The following is an 18,683-nucleotide window of genomic DNA, read 5'->3' on the forward strand; positions in this document are numbered from 1 at the left end:
AAGTGTAACGTGAGCTGACATCTTGCTGCCCAATTCCCCACCTAGTGCCCCTGTAGTCTGTGTCCCTAATAGTAGACCCCTACATCAAAGTGGCACTGTGCCTTGTTTGGAGTAAAAATGTAATAAAAAAAAATTTGATCCAGATATTTTTTCTATGAAAAAAATTCGCATTTTTATATTTTCAGTTTACGTCCATAGTTCTTGAACTCTGTTATTACAATATACTCCATTTAAAGACGAAGTTTGGTCTTAGGTTCCGCTACTTCACCTCAAACTCAGCTTATTGCCCTTTTGGGAAAAGGTTACAATTTTTTTTTATGGAGGTGAACTGCACGCCTGTGGAACTCTGTTCCGTCTGCCTGCTTCCCTCCGGACTACGACTTGGATGTCTTCAAGTCCAATGTTAACAAATTCCTAATGAACCGCCCCCTTAAGTAAACACTTCATCAAATCTCCACACTAACGTAATGTACTTGCAATAACCCTCATCCATGAGTGGCTTCCGGGCCTTGATAAGTGGTGATCACTGTGTAAAAAAAAAAAAATTATGATCCTGTCTTAGAGGGGATTGTCTAGAGTTAAACACAGATGTGTCTGTATAAATTATTTCTAAACTTTTGAATGTCAGTACATTTCGTGAAGCATAAGACAGGGTGGGGATTTTAATGTGTAACATTTCGAGGTTAGTAAATATTCAAATAGAAGGTTTTCATGTATCTAGGTACCTCGACAGCGGAGGTGTGTTATTTTGTTCCTTGTCAAGTTGATTGAGAGTATGCACGATGCGAAAATACAATACTACGAGTTCATCAAAACACAATCCATTAACATCTTTGTAAAGATAGAAAACGGATTACAAATTGCAGAGATGGGGTAGTGGTTGGTTCGCACACTTTAAACAGGTATGTTCTATAGACATGTGTCTTTAAAATGTATATGATCCAAAAAAAATGTAGAATATCTACGTATGTCACATTCAATGTGTTTGCCCGAAAAAGCATGTGTGTACAATACACATGATCACCGTGTCGTCTAGTGATCGGCATATATTGTATTTCTTAAATGTATGCATGAAATTAAACGATTAATACTCACTCTCGAGTGCGTGTGTGTAAGTGGGTGTAGTTAGCACATTCAAATAGACAGTTTATCATAAAAAAAAAAAAAACATGAATGAGAGACATTTATATCACGAAATGCTAACTCCCATGCGCATATATATTTTTTCTATGGAGGTACTCATTTGGAAGAAGCTAAAACTAAACCACTTCCATACTTAGCAGTAATACCAGAATACGTCTTGTCAAAGTAAATATTTCTTTAATACTTGACCTATAATTGTTCCTATTTGCAATGCCCAACATCCCTATTTTATTTTATTTTGCATCCTGACCGTAAACGTCGCTGCTACTCTGAGACACAAGAGACGACCTCTCGGACAGCGAATCACATGGTCTACTGAAAAAACATTTTTTGACGATGTTGAACTCGTCACCAGATATAACAAAACATCGTTCTTGCTTATGGAATCTCTGACGTTTGTAAAAAAGTCAACCGTCTTTAAATCAATTTTTTATTGTAGACATTTAACTCTTGCTATTGTAAATATCTTAAACCTATGCTTGATTATCATTCATTTTAACTTTATTTTTCTTACTATTTATTTTCAAATATTTCGTTTAATTTAAATATTTACAATTATTTGTTAAATATTTATTTTATTTAAATATTAAAGTTGTATCCAAACTAGCAACATACTTGACCTTCTACAATCGTAGGGTCCGAATCAACTACAGTTTATGTTTGGCCGATTGTGTGGGACCTATTAGATTTGATGCTCATTTTTTGCCCTATCAAAGATAGCCCTGCTAATATGTGGCAATAAGATTTTTTTCTGGCTTTGTAGGTGTATAGGATAGTCTCAGGTATAAGAAATCTATCACGGTAGAGAAAACCAATCTTTTTCATCATCAATTTTGAAAATATCCGAATGTATTTGATCCAAATCATTATGTCTGCAAATGTAAAGCAGAGAGGTTTGAACATTAAGTAGTTGTGTAATTTGTCATGAGAGACACTGCTTGCGAATGGTGTTGTAATTGCTAATGGGAAGTAACTTGGTCTTATTAAAATCTATTTTCCATTCAATTTGAATGATCGTTTCCTTGGGTTTCTGCCATAGCTTTTGATTTGTGTTCGTAAGTTTTTCCTTCATAATTCCTTCATATATAGCTGTATGTCATCAGCAAATATACCCATCTCTGACACTATTTTACGAATATTAGAAATGATAAAAATTCAATAATAAACCCATGCGGTACACCCTTATTACTGTTTATATTTACGACCATCGAGAACAACCTTTATTTTTATTTTCCTTATGAAAAATTAGATTAAATTAAGTTTTCGCGCAAAAGTACTTAAAAATTTAATTTTCATAAGCTCTTCATACCAGACTTTGTGGACGTTTTATACATATCAAGGGCTATTCTCCTAGCTACATTTGCCTTGTCCAGTGCATTGCACATGCGTTCAGTAGAACGAGCTTGCTTCAAGCCATACTGTTGGTCAGAATAAAGATTATTATTGACAAGGTTGTGCGTTTTATTTATTTATGATTCGATATACAAGCGCAAATGGAGAGGAGAATAATCAAAATATATTTAAGTGTACCCGTTCTTTCACCAGTATTCTTGAATACTAGTATCACGGAGGTAATTTCACATATGTCAGGGAAGCAAGACTTGGCTAGACGCCTGGTGAAAAAGTGTGGAGAATACATGTGCTAGTTCACTGGAGCATTTCTTAATAAGTATAGCTCGGATGAGATTAATCCTTATACCTTGGAGGTGTCTACATATTTAAGTATAATATCAAAGAATAAAATATAGTGGTTTTCAGATCTACAACTGTGGCTTCTGTTCACAAAGATTAAATTTAAAGGTATTGGTTGTCGGGGTATAATATTGAGTTAGAAGTGAGTCGCTGAGCAAGCAGCTTAAGCTTCGTAGTTGGCATGCAAGCGACTTCATGGATTTTCGAATTGTTCATTGTTAACGACACTATTATATTTTTTTACAGAAATCGCGAGCCTTAATTTCGGCGACTCGATCTGTTTGCTTATCATTTTGGTAGATTTTATCTTGGATGCTACAATTATTTCATGCATCTCGAAGTTTTGCTTATTTTTATTTGACGTGTATAGGTAAAATGGTTCGTAGAGAGTGAGATATTTACTAGAGCTCGGATGATATTAGAGGGATAGAATGAGTCAACACATTTCTCCAGGGGCCAATAGAATAGTATATGTTCCAGTAAGCTATATCTGAAAATGTAATGGGTGTGCATATAACCACATAAACATACATATTTATAGTGCATCACTGTACATCCATCCTGGTAATGACAGAACCATTTGAAAAGTTTTATAGTTTGTTTAAAATGATGCTAAATCTATTCATACTTGTTTAAACAAAATCTATATGTACTAATATACTTTTTTATTTTCTTTTTTCTTGCAGGTGAGTGAAATATAGCATTTATTTGGTGAGAAATGGATTTCAATCAATCAGTTTCGTTTATTTGATCAACCTATGTAATATGCATGACATCATTTCATTGTGACTCTTGATTGACAGTTTATGTAATTATTTTGGTGTTTATGGAAATCGATCCGGACAAGATATGGACCCACTTGATTCAAGGGAGTCAAATTAAAAAAAAAATTAATTATATAGTATAATTAAAAAAATACTCCAAAACTAACAAATACGTAACTTCTCATTTTTTTTCTTTCTCAGAAACATCTCTCATCGAATGTAAGGAATAATACGCCAAATAAAGTAAGCGTAGATAATTTTCATAGAACATCATGTCTATAAGCATTATTAATTTCTTCATTTAATCTATGTTGATTTTTTCTTTATTCTTGTAAGATTATAACCGATTTTTTTTTCTTTTAATGACAATTATCTTTTTTGGAATAGAATATATTATATATATTCAACATAATCATCATCATCATCATCATCAGCAGCAGCAGCAGCAGCAGCATGCAGTCCGTCAGTCTTAACGATGACTAGTCGGGGCCTCAGTGCTTTATCCTTTGGTGTTGGCATAGTCCCCTTTCTGTGTGAAACATCCGGTCACAGGCACTGCATATGTGGGTGTCAGAGTTGTGTCGTCTATAGTAGCTCAGCTCTAAGGCTTCTCCAATCTGTCTCTCTATTTCTTTCTTTCCTTTGTGGAGACTGTTCCGCCAACCCCTCCTTTCTTTGGCTTGTTCCTCCCAACTCTCGACATTGATGTTCATTGCCTTCAGGTGCCGCTTTGTTACATCTTTGTAGCGAAGCTTTTGACCTCCTACCTTGCGGGTTCCATTTTCCAGTTCCCCGTAGATCATCTTTGGAATTCGGTTTTTTTATATAATAGATATTAGTACCATTTAGTTTGCTAATGAATATGATATTCTTACAAAAATGAGAGGAGAAAAATGAAAAGATATTTCAGCGTGTCCGTTCGTTATTGAATACTGATTCCACGGAGAGAATTTTTCATATTTTAGGGAGAAAGACTTTGTTGGAAATGGTGGAAAATACGTGTGCTAGCCCATCACAGCATTTCTTGATTGCTTCGGATAAGATGCGTTCTTCATGATCTTGAAGGGTTTAGGCTTATATGATATCAAAGAACAAAAAAGCCGGTATGCGGTTGCGGCTTCTATTCAAGGGGGTAGTAATCTGCGGGATGTAATATTTAGTTGGAGGTGAACCGTTGGACAAGCAGCCTAGCTTTCGCCGTTCATATGCAAGCGACTTCATGGATTGTCAGATTGTTAATTTCTCATTATTAAATACACTATAATATTTTCTTGGGACATCGTGAGTTCCTAATTTCTTCGACTTGAAAAGTTTCCTTATCATTGCTGTATACACTCTCTTGGATGCGGCTATTAAACTAATTGCGACATTGGATTGTATACGCACGCTCCCCTTCAATGGAAGATGATAATAACACCTGCGTTCGCTGTCGCCTGCCGTACACGTTTGCCTTTCCCCCCTTTTTCCTTTAATTTCTATTTTTCCGCTGTGACATAACTCGCGCACTGGCTTGGTCATTTGCATATTTGCCATATGGTAATTTTTGCATTAACTACAATGTTTAGCGGCTCTGTTACAAACAGACCACAATTTATTGTTGGAAGTGCATAGTACAATTGAGCTTGCACTTCGGGACAAGATCACAGTATAGTATCTGTTCTTCAGATGCTGCACTTCAATTTCTTGTTCTCTGTCAGTGAAGGAGAAATCCTTCACGACTGAGACAATTTTTATTTTTGTTCCTTTTCTCCACGTTAAAAACGACCCTGGTGTCTAACTCTGTCCCGTGGGGAGGCATTGTAAATAGGAACATTACCAGAAGTAACTGTTTAGCTTTGTCTGAGGAAAGACGGACACTAAATCTCCATTAGTTATAGATGTTTTATAGAAGGAAATTGTAGTATACTCAAGAAACAAACGTCACATAGATATAAAAAATATGGAACATTAAAGACGTTATCATAAAATCCTACATCTTCTCCTAAGAGCAACACCATCACAATCTCAGCATATTTAGAGAAAGTACTTCCTCATATTTCCCCCAAATAATGTCATCCTACCGCCCCCTCCCAATCAAGCAAGAAGGGAAATATACTCATTCTACAGATATTTTGCTTGCGCCGTCTGTAACTTGATCATAAACTCATAGACATGATAATCTCAATCTTTTCATTTTCCGGTTGAAAAATAATAGCCACTTCTCAAATTCCATTCTCATTGGCTGAGAGCTGATAATTCGATTATTCCGGAATATACCTTAATACATATACGAACGCTTCAGAATGTTTCAAATACAGCGAAACTCTCTACAAGAGGCAATTGTATTTAAAAATAAAGCAAACACAAACATAATTACCGCTCATAAACAGAAAATTAAATACTGATAACCTTACATTTACCTATGCACGCATTATCAACACGACACTATATTCCCAAAACAAAAACAAACCTGAAAATATATGTATGAGTGGCATCTTTTATTTTACGAATTCGGAGCAGCTTAGCAAACCTATCACGATGCTTTTTTATTTATTTATTTTTTTTTGTTGGTTTATATTATTTTCGGATGAGTATCCCGATACAGCTGATCAAGCTTACATTTGTGGAACATATTTTAATACGCCCCTCACAAAATTGGGTGTCTATTTGGTACTTGTACAGTTTAATCAAGACATTCAAAAATGAAAATATCGAAAAAGGTTATATTGTACGTATCCGGTTTGGACTGAAGATCTCCGAAAAAGTTCATTTAATTTAATCGAGTATTTTTTTTTGCAGCGAAAACACACGTTTTTATGAGAGCGCGTTGAAATCAGTCATTATGAAATTTGCTAAACACGCCATGGAGAGATAACTCCATGTAAAGCACCGACACTCCCTCCCTATCATTAATTCTAGCTTTTCTTCCTAAAAATCGAACCTTTTGCTCGATATCATGGCAAATTAATTTTTCGGTGTAAAAAAGAAAACTACTTGATGAAATGAAGTGATTTTTTTTTCGGAGAACTTCGTTCCATAACAATTACGTACAATATAACCTTTTTTCAATATTTTCATTTTTTAATGTTTGGACTAAACTGTACAAGTACCGCCTATTTTGATAGATGCTATGTTTTATTTTAGACAAATTATATTCCTGTCAAGTGTTTTGTTTACTTCTTATTTACAGACTATTTTTCGACAGTGCTCATATTTTTTCTTTTTCTTATATAATTTTTTTATCCTATATCCACCTCCACAGGTTTCTTTAAAATGCCGACTTTTATATGTTTTCAACTATGCTGAAAAAAAAAACAATCTCATTTATATTTGGCAGATACAAGTAGTTTTTTGCATATAAAACTTAAGTATTATGCACTTTAAATAAGTGGCCGATAGATTTGTACGCACGCGCGAGGAACAATAAAATCTTTTGTCGGTTTATAGTATTTGCAGATGGAAACCTGACGATGATTTTCATGGTTAAATTGGTGGCAACTATTTTGACGACCTTCCTTTAAAATAAGGTGTTCATTCCGTTGAATATAGAGAGGTTGAGAGAGGCCATTCCGAAACAAAAATTAAAGATTTAACATTAATTTATTGTTCGAAATAATACTAAGACAAACTTTATTGAAATGTCCTTAATCCGCGGCATTTCAAAGTAATGCGTTCTTCTAATCAGAAGGAAAACCATTAAGAAATGACTTTTAACGGCGAATCAATTAATTTGCTGATACTGGCATTAATTAAACAGCATTACATGAAAACTATTCATAAATGCAAAAAAAATGTGCAAAGTTTCATTAAATGGGGAAATAAATTAAGAAATCAGTATACATTAAAATTAAGGATGTTAATTGCTAAAGCAAAATCTCTTGAAGAAGAGTTGACTATCGCAGAAGATATGAAATTATATAATTCAGTGAAGGCCGGCTTAGGAGTTTAAGAGTAGGCATGATATAAGACAATTAACAATGTCATGCGAACAACGGTCTGCTGACACACACGCAACATCAAATTATTGTGACAAATTCAAGACAATAATTGCCGATTAGTGCTTAACACCAGAGGACGTTTACAACGCTGATGAAAGTGGCGTAAATTGGAAGTGCTTAACTACAAAAACATTAGCCGAATCCGAGGAGATAATAAAATGATTCAAATGAAATAAAGAAAGACTAACAGTGATGGTATGCGCTAATGCTTCTGGAACTCATAAACTTAAGCTTCTTGCTATCGACAAATCAAAGTGTGCCCGAGCATTGAAAGGAGTTTCGCCTTTGCCAGTATCGTATTATTCATCACGAAGTGGATGGATGAATCAACAGTTGTTTAAATAAATGTTTTTTGCTAGAATTTGTGCCAGTTATCTAGAGGCGTTTTCTTGAATTAGGTAAACCTGATTCAAAGTGATTCCTTCTGTCGGACAATTGTAGAGCACCTCCTCCTGAGTCAGAACTAGTGTAATCTTGCGGGAATATTTTTGTGTGCTACTTACCACCTAATGTAACTTCTCTAAACCAACCTATGGATCAAGGGATTATTTAGAAATTAAAATGTTTCTACAGAAATGATTTCATGATGAATATGATAAATAGTACGGTGAGTGTAAGCGATTTACTATGAAAGATTCCATATTTTCTGTCTCAAATGCATGGAATCAAGTTCGAGCAAGCACATTATCAAAAGCATGGGGTAAATTATGCCCAGCGCCAAAGGCTTCTGAACTGAAAGAACCAGAGAATACACCTGGTCTGGAAAAAATTCATGAAACCAAACGGTTACCGACCAACCACGCTCTTCTTAAAATAATTAATGCAAATGATGTTGAAATGTGAGTGCAACAAGATGAGGAAACTACTGATCAATATCATGAAGGCAGTAGGGTGATGAAAATAGCGACAGCTCCCATTCTCTTGACCCTAATGTAAATAACCAAGAACACTCTGATGAAGCAATATCATGGGATGATGCAGAAAAATCTATGGAGACGGTTATAAAATTTCTAGAAAAAAGTTCTAACTTTAGTGACAACTATGTTTTGCAAGCAATGTCACTTCAAACACATATAATCATAATGAAGTTACAGAAACAAGAAATTGTAGATTTCGTGATCGCTTACGGATTACAATGGCAGCGCCCGAGAGGTCAATCGATGAAAATAGAAACTGCAATGAGACTCATTCAATGAATAACTAAAAAAACTGTATTTTACATGATGTTATGATTTCTGTAGATTATAACTTAGGAAATAAATACCTAACAAGTAAGAGTAGATTTAATTTATTTTCAATGTTTTTGTTCCTGATAATAATATTTAACAATTCTTACTTGCAATATATCGTAAACTCAACTTAATATATACTTGAAGTATCATATAGCAATGAATTTTATTTACTATTTCTTAATTCTTAGAAAATTAAAGTTAACTGCATCACATTTTTTATCACGAAACTTGAACAGCATGGTCTAATTTGAACGAAGCGGATTTTCAAATAGTAGGAGTTATACTGTGTATATGTATATATATATATATATATATATATATATATATATATATATATATATATATATATATTACATGGCGGTCACCATCTATCAAGGCCCGAAGGCCAATCAGGGATAAGGTTTATTGCGTGTACAGAATTCAATGAGATGGTATTGTAGTAATCATTAGTATTGGGGGTTTTGATAGAGTGTCTTACTTAAGGGGGCGGTTTGTCAGGAGTTTATTTATGTTGGACTTATGTTGTAGTGAGGTGGGAAACAGGCAGACAACAGAGAGTTCCACTGCCGTGCAGTTCCAAGAAAGAAGTTTTGCTCATGGATTTAGGCACAGATAAAGAGTGTGGAAAAGCGTTGACAGTAGTTTCAGCCAGACGGGTGTTTCTCGTGAAAGATATATATATATATATATATATATATATATATATATATATATATATATATAATTATTATATACATATATATATATAAATATATATATACTTGTTTATTGTTATATAAACATGCTCACATCCCGCTGCTACAAATAGCCACTTGTTTCAATCAAACAACAGATATCATCAGGCAGCGACTTGACTATTCAAAAGTTCAACGAATAACCTGATTATTCATTGAACTTTTGAATAGTCAAGTCGCTGCCTGATGATATCTGTTGTTTGATTGAAACAAGTGGCTATTTGTAGCAGCGGGATGTGAGCATGTTTATATAACAATAAACAAGTATTATCAGCTCTTTTTATTGAGCACTATCTAACAACCTCGTTGAATTCATTAGTCCATTACTTTTTAAAATAAAAACCCCGAGTATAAATATATATATATATATATATATATATACATATATATATATCCATTGATTGTAAAAACTTTCAAATACTCTTTGTGTCCACGAATATATATATGTCAACACGTTTACTAATTATACACACATCGGCAAGAGAAACATTTTTATACCAGATGATAAAATATTAGAAATCGTCACAGACATAAAATAGTTGCCACGTTAACAAGATAATTCAACTTATTATGTACAATCACACACACACATACATATATATATATATATATATTTTTAATAAATTAATATTTTTTTAATAAATTAATATTTTTTTAATAAATTAAGTTAGACTAATTACCCCCTTGCTCCCTTAATAAAAGAAAATATGACTAATTATCCCCCCTTTTATTATGTAATTACACAAACAACATTCGAAATATAAACCGTGGCGTCTTTAAATCAAAAGTACGCTAACGGAAATAATTTATTGCACGGGCGTCCCCCCTTTTTTAAAATTCATGATTCAATAAGGTGAAAAGCTATAGCAAACATATATATGAGTATTTTAACCATAGTTCCTGATTTCAAAAGGCGAAAAATTAAAAGGTAAATCTTTGTACCTATATTTTTATGTATATACCTGTATATCTATGTATATGTATATATGTGTCTATTTTTTCATATATATACATGTATATATTTGTAATGTTGTACTTAAAGCAAATTTATAATTTAAATTCAAATCTATATTTTACTCTATTTCTTTTCTATCTCTAGCCCATATTTATTTTCTTATCAATTTCTTTTTTTTTTCAGATACATCTGCCTTACTTTTAATGCTAGGTTTATTTATGGTGTCTTTTAAATTTAATAAAAACCCTTCAAAATTTGCTGACGAGGAGACCCTGCTTATTAAAAAAATATATGTAATAATTATTGTCCGTAACCTGATGTCTACCACAATAAAAAGCACTGTTTTCCGAAACGATCGTACAGATAATTGATTTTGTCGTTGTTCCTTCTCATGAAACAGATTTTTAATTTAATTATAATTTGATATTTAAATTTTAAATTATCAATCACATTACTTAATATATATATATATATATATATATATATATATATATATATATACTTGATATAACGACCAAAAATTTGATTGTTATATAAAACAATAGTTTTAATATCGTAAATCAATACATTAAATCTTATTATAGAATCTATCTATATATATATTTATATGTATATATATATATAACTACTTAATTTACTCACATAAAATAAATTAATATACAAAAGTATAGATTTATGCGTAAACTTTAAGTATTTACTTCAAAAGTGCTCAATACGTAGGTGGAGCTAGTTAGTAATTTATAAAATATATATGGCGATTAAACTACACTGAATATTCCGCGTTTCATCAATTCTATGACTCTTCAGGCTTATATATTTTATAAATTACTATATATATATATATATATATATATATATATATATATATATATATATATACTGGGGTTTAAAGCGCATCGGTTTAGAAATCATGGGAGAGTGGGACATCGTCCAGCTTGTAGGAATCTAGCTTGTTAGCGTTAGATTTGTTTTAAGTTTCAGATTAAAAGGGGGATTGTACCACAGGATTTTTCTCTTACGGTTTCTATTTATATTTGTGTTTGGGTGTGTTGGTTCTATGAACTCAATTTGGGTGTTTTTGTATCCACTATCCTTAAGGGCCCTGTTATAGAAATATTTATGTTGTCAAATCTAGGAATGAAATTCTTAAACTTAATTAAAAAGCACTTCCCTATTAATAACATACTACATAAAATTTTCAATAAAAATACAATAAAACTTAGTTATAGCTGTAATGAAAACCTTGAAAAAATAATTAAAAACATAATAACAAAATATTAAACAAAAATAGCACACCCATTGCTACCGAAAGGATGTGAGCATGTTTATATAACAATAAACAAGTGTGTGTATATATATATATATATATATATATATATATATATATATATATATATATATATATATATATATACAGAGTCTAAAGAAGCTTTGAATAAAAAATCCAAAAATAAAGAATGGAGTTTAGATTCCCGGAAGGAAAAAAAATTAACTTTAACCTATCGCAGACTTAGCACCTACATAATCCGATATATAAAAAAAAGTTTATAATGACCAAAGAGAATTCATTCATGGATGGATGAAAAAAAAAATAAAATTAAAAAAAAAGCCTTAACTAAAATTGTTGAATAGAAATAGACTTAGCATTTGCATCAGCCGATTTCGCAAAAGTGATCAATTTTAAAACAGAATTTAACTACATAAGGATGAAAACGAAAAGCTTAACTAAAATTTTGTAAATAAAAAACGGGGATCATCAGCTGTTTATAATGTAGCTGTTTCGGAGATTTAAAAACAGGACAGCTGTTAAATACATGCATTCATATACATATGTATTTAAATACATGTATTATATACATATATAGTAAAAGCCTTAGCAATAAAAACGATGTAAAACATTTTAAGTGCATCACATTAAATATAACGAGGTTAATTTTAGTTTGCTCAATACGGAAGTAGAGCAAGTTACATTTTCAGTTTGTCTTTACATAAGCAGTAAGTTGTTGCTACACAGTCATGAGCACCGAAACATACTCAAAGCTGAACGATGAAAACAAACAAACAAAATGCCGGCAACTAACGATAAAAAAAATGCCGGAAATTATTCTCTAGAGTAGATAAACTTAGGACTTTATAAAAAAAAAAGCTAGAATTTCTTTTTTTTTTCTTTAACAAAAAAAAATGTAAATTAGATATTCTTTACACATAGGAACGTTATGACTTTTATTCTATAGATAGGCACTCGACCAAGTTATCCGGAAATAGAAATCTTCTGTCACTCTAGTAAGCCATATGCTAGCTAACAGTTGATAAAAAGACCGCGGGCGGAATCTCTAGTGCAAAAACGTTAAGTATTTTTTTTCTAACCTAAATGTTTTGATCCTAAATGTTTTTTTACATTGTTTTTAATTTTACTTTTCGTGTTTTATGTATTTTGTCTGTATTTCTCCTGTTTTTTGTCTGTATTCCGTCTTATCCGTCCCCCCTCCTGCTACAAAGCTGAAAGATTAAAACAAACAAACAAAATGCCGGCAACTAACGATAAAAAAATGCCGGAAATTATTCTCTAGAGTAGATAAACTTGGGACTTTATTTAAGTAATATACTTAATATATACTATTACTGCAAGCTTGCATGTATTGGAAATACTTTCTTATTGCTGGCGAATCATACTATCTTATATAGTTAGCCTTATGTTCAAGTACATTCGAAATATAATACAGTGCAAAGAAACAGTCACTCATGAAAACAAACCTCCTAAATAAAAACCTTGAATAATTATTTAAACTCTTATGTAAATTAATATTAAGCAGACTTTACAAATTGATTATAGTTAATTATTGGATTTTAATTAATTATAAGATGAAACTTTAATGATTCAAACTAGATAGATAACGACAAACTTCGACCCATTAATATGGGAGGGGAGATTATCACCAAAAGTGTCCTGAATTATTAACTTCGCACCGGACTTACCACTTAGATATAAATAAGTCACTTGTACTCATTCCCCTTCCTACCCCACCTTTTTTTTTAATGGAGAGTAGATAATACAGTGGATGTGTTATCGGCAGCTCCATTAACTCTTTCTTCTCCTATTTTGTCATTCAGTCCTCATTCAATGAGTGATTTTTCTGACAAAGGGTGAAGAAAAAGCTGCTTAAAGGTCGGTACTACTTAGTGACTAGTAGTCTGAGATGTCGGAAATTTTTCTGTCTCTGTGAGTCCTTGTGGCCATGTCACTAGTAAGGGTGCTGGAGGTAAACGTTTTGTCTGGGCTGACGTTATCCGCCTTATAGTCAGGGACCCGAACCTTGGATTAACCACTAAGGAGGCTGTCCTATCAGCAGGCGCAAAGTACTGGGACTGATGTATTGCCATTTGGTGAGTGGATCTTGACCATGCAGTAGTCTCTGGTGGGGCCTCTCGATGCCATACCAGTGGGTAATTGTTACGGCTTTACCTTTTCGTGTGCTACAAATAAAAAATTTTTCCTGTCTTTTTCTCTCTTACTTTCCCTCTCTGTACTGCTCTAACCAAGTATGCCGACCTATTCCACAAATCCCAAAACCTCAACATGAAATATCTCCAGAATAAAAACTCGATTAAACATAGAACCCCATCTTCCAGCGTAGACCCTTACTACAAGGTCTCCTTCTCCAATATCAGGGGTCTACGTTCCAACCTTCTAGAGGTTGAAACCCAATTACAGGAGACGAAACCGGACATATTATTTCTAAGTGAAACTGGAATAGGGCCGACCACTTCCCTAGATGAGTTCATAATTAATGGATACTCCAATTTAACAGCTAAATCTGACCCCCAAGATTGCCATGGGCATGGAATATGTGCCTACATTAAGGATGGCTTCCCATGTGGCAGGGATATCTCTAGAGAAGATCCTAATTTACCCTATATGTGCTTCAGGGTTGCACTTGCTAACACCACTGCATTTATATTTGCCCTCTATAGGCCCCACAACAGCGGAGTTACTATCTTTAAGAGCATATCTGAGAAAATAGACCACATACTGTCTTCACATCCCTCGGCTAACATCCACATCTGTGGTGACTTCAACGTCCATGACGTGGAATGGCTGACCCATTCAAATAAGACAGATGATGAGGGGAGGTTTTTCTCATGATTTTGCCATTGCTTATGACCTCACTCAGATAGTTCGCGAACCCACCCGTGTGCCCGATACATCCAATCAATATGCAAGCCTCTTAGACCTTTTTCTCTCAACTTCCCCTGAGTTATGTTCATGTACCGTTCATTCTCCTCTAGGATCCTCCGACCACTCCGTCGTATCAGTTAAGATAAAAACGAAATGTAATAAGTCCCCTGACGTACCCCTCCACCGTACTGTATACCGATACTCTATGGATGACTGGGATAGCTTCCGTACATTCATATCTGATTTACCTCTTCACTCCATGTTTAAAAAGGAAGTGTCCTCTATAGTATCAGATCTGACCGAATGGTTAATTGTAGGCATAGACCAATTCATACCATCTAAAAAATTCCAACAAAAACCTAACAGCCAGCCATGGTTCTCCCCAGAATGTGCTGCTGCTATCGCGCACAGAAATCACTTTTTCCATAGCTACCAACGTAATAGATGTACTGAGACTAAAGCTGCTTTCAACCACTGTAAAAGAGTAATAAAAAATGCAAGAGAGCTATATGCCCAGTCTGTTTAATCCAAGGTAGCTGATCAGCGGCTTGGTTCCCACCAGTTGGTTGCAAATAACAAATAGGATCCTAAACAGAAGTGTGCGTTCTATCCCAACCATTATCAATTGACCAGAGCTCATCTCGTCAGCGTCAGACAAGGCCAAACTATTTGGAAAGAACTTTGCAGCTAATTCTACCCTATGCGACGAAGTCCATCAAATCCCCATATTTCCTCCTATAACACAGAACAAGCTAGGTAACATACAAATATCCGTGCATGAGGTCGCCAAGCTAATAAAAAACCTAGATTCCAGTAAAGCAACTGGCCCTGATGGCATCCCAATTATAGTGTTAAAAAAGCTTCAACCAGAACTTGCTCCCATACTTACGAAACTATTTAAGCGCTGCCTTAAGGAGAAGTGCTTTCCGACCCCCTTGAAGGCCTCATCAGTTTGCCCTGTATTTAAGAATTCAGGTGATAAGTCATCTCCCTCTCAGTACAGACCAATAAGTCTCCTCTGTGTTATGAGTAAGTTGCTGGAATCAATATCAAATAGAGAAATAGTACAACCACCTCAGCAGGAATAACCTTCTTAGTGACACACAATATGGTTTCCGCTCTGCAAGATCTACCGCAGATGTGCTGACGGTTATATCCCACAGGATTAGTGAATCTCTTGACAAAGGCTTCCTTTCTAGGGCAATTGCTCTTGACATATCAAAGGCCTTCGACAAGGTATGGCATAAGGGTCTACTTCACAAGATTTCCAGCTACGGTATAACTGGAAATGTTTTCTCAATCATTAAATCATTTCTCTCCGATAGGCTCATAAGAGTAGTGGTAGATGGACAAAAATCGGAGGCCTGCAATATAAAAGCTGGGGTCCCTCAGGGTAAATCCTGGGCCCAACTCTCTTCCTGATCTACATCAATGACCTCCCTAAACACATACTTAAATCATTTGTTGACATCTATGCTGATGACACGACCATCTACGGCAACACATCAAAGGCTGTAAATGACAAAGTTCTCTCTGATTCTCTCTCCTCTGATCTCGAGCGCGTGGTTCAGTGGGGGAAGATGTGGCTAGTTACCTTTAATGCATCCAAAACCAAACTCCTATCCTTACATCATCAACGCTCTGATCCCCAGCTGGCATCAATTGTGATGGATGGCTCTCGTCTGAGTGAGGCCCCGTGTTTTGATAAGCTTCTGGGTTTGACCTTTACTCCTGATCTGAAATGGAACACGTACATCAAGTCTGTTGCCAAGGTCGCTGGAAAGATGGTGGGATCCTTCTACCGCTCCAGAAGATATCTCACTACTGATGCAATTCTCTATCTATATAAAAGCCAAGTACGTCCAAGGATGGAATACTGTTGCCATATCTGGGAAGGAGCTGCCAAAAACAGCCTATCATGCCTTGACAGAGTACAAAATAGACTTCGTGGCTTAGTGGGTGATGCCCTTTTCTCTATCCTGCAACCCCTCTCCCACAGATAAGACGTTGCGAGCCTATCCTTGTTTTATCGTTATTTTCATGGCAGGTGCTCGTCTGAACTCCAATCCCTGGTCCCCCCTCGCCAATCTTTCACGAAAAACACTCGTCTAGCTGAATCCACTGTGAAAGATTTCCCCCACTCTATATCTGTGCCTAAATCAAAACGCGGATTCCATGAACAAAGCTTCTTTCTTAGAACTGCACGCCTGTGGAACTCTGTTCCGTCTGCCTGCTTCCCTCTGTACTACAACTTGGATGTCTTCAAGTCTAATGTTAACAAATTCCTAATGAACCGCCCCCTTAAGTAAACACTTCATCAAATCTCCACACTAACTTAATGTACTTGCAATAACCCTTATCCCTGAGTGGCTTCCGGGCCTTGATAAGTGGTGATCACTGTGTAAAAAAAATGACTGTGTAGCAACTAATTACTATTTATGTAAAGACAAATTGAATATATATATATATATATATATATATATATATATATATATATATATATATATATATATATATATATACCATTCATTCACACAATAGCTGGTTCTGGATCTGACCTTAAACTATATCCGATGCTTGGCGGGCTTTGGTGAGTATGGAGCAACCATTTAATTGTCATTGCTCCCAGATCCACTCTGACACGGAGTGGTATTACCTGTTACGGTCCCAACTATGGGTGAAATAGAAACCGACTTGAAAAAAAAACTAATATAATTGTTCATCACAATAACTGAATTTGGCATGAAATAACCTGAAAAGGGTGTATATGCCGTAAAACAAAAATAACCAAACAGCAGATAATAGCAGTGAAAGATTTCCTAGACAGAAGCAAGTGTAAACCTTAAACTAATCTAAATATTCATCTGATTATAGTAATCGCCACTAAATGAAAAGAGCTCAATAGGTAGTAGATATTGCCACGAGGAACAAAAATCAAAACTAAATTAAAATGTATCAGGAAATTTATTGTCCGACAATTGTATCCTTGTAAATGTTAATTTAGTTGTTTTTCCTTATACACACACACACACACACACAAACACACACACACACACACACACACATATATGTGTGTGTGTGTGTGTGTGTGTGTGTGTGTGTGTGTGTGCCTTCAATAAGGAAAATTGTGTTTTTTACACTGTTTGTTTAATCGCTTCACCATCGTTGTAATAGGGTCGATCTTGCCGCTAGGGACCGATAATGGCGTTCGGTGGACAGGACGTAGAAAAGACCATTATCTTATGTGGAATCGCGAAACGAATATTGCATTAATGATGGCGGACACGCTTGCCAATATTGTAGAAGCTAATGGCATTTTCGAACGACGATTTCTGCAATTTACGGACAGTAGCAATGTTTTCAATAGAGACGAATCCAGAGGGAGAGCGAACACGGATGAAAAGGGAAGAAAAGAACAAGTATTTGCGAATCAGTTTCTCTAGATAAATCTCGTTTACGGAAACGTTTTTCTTGTCGAGATCAAACGGGACTTTCATCCGCACAACTATCGGCCATATTGTTTAGATCTCTTTTCTGTATTATTATTGCACTTAAATACCTTCCTTTACTCAGAAAGTCGGACACAGAAGACAATAGGCAGCTTTTACACACGGTCTAGTATGATTGTACAAGAGCTATTTGTATCAGGTTATGTAATTTCTGTTCAATTTTAGTCTGCTTTCTTTGAGGAGTTAAATTACTGTCATACTTGCAAGACCCTGTTTCATCAGCAGCCGAATTGGAAAATAAAGACGTATATCCAGTTTTTTACACTGGAATAGCGTTTCCTCTGTCAGAAAGAATGCTCCCGGAAATTATCTCTTCTTTCTTCGACTTACAATGAAAAGAGTGTATCGCCTATTTATAACGCAATTTATTTGCCACACTCTGTATATTACATAGCGAGGAGGTTGTATAAATCATATCTACTGCTTTTATGTCCGGAGGTCCTCTGTATTCCTGCTGCTGGACGCTGTGTAATATGTTCACCATACTGACTCAATAAGAC

General features: G+C 34.7%; 1 protein-coding gene across 3 annotated transcripts in view; it reads left to right on the top strand.

The window, feature by feature from the left end:
* The window catches only part of LOC145242693 (alpha-2C adrenergic receptor-like), a 1,432,939-nt gene that overhangs the window by 355,441 nt on the left and 1,058,815 nt on the right, over positions 1-18,683 (top strand). The gene's annotated exons all lie outside the window — the stretch shown is intronic.

Source organism: Euprymna scolopes, chromosome 21 (genome assembly GCF_053919585.1).
Source record: "Euprymna scolopes isolate OS-2025 chromosome 21, ASM5391958v1, whole genome shotgun sequence".
NCBI lineage: Eukaryota > Metazoa > Mollusca > Cephalopoda > Sepiida > Sepiolidae > Euprymna > Euprymna scolopes.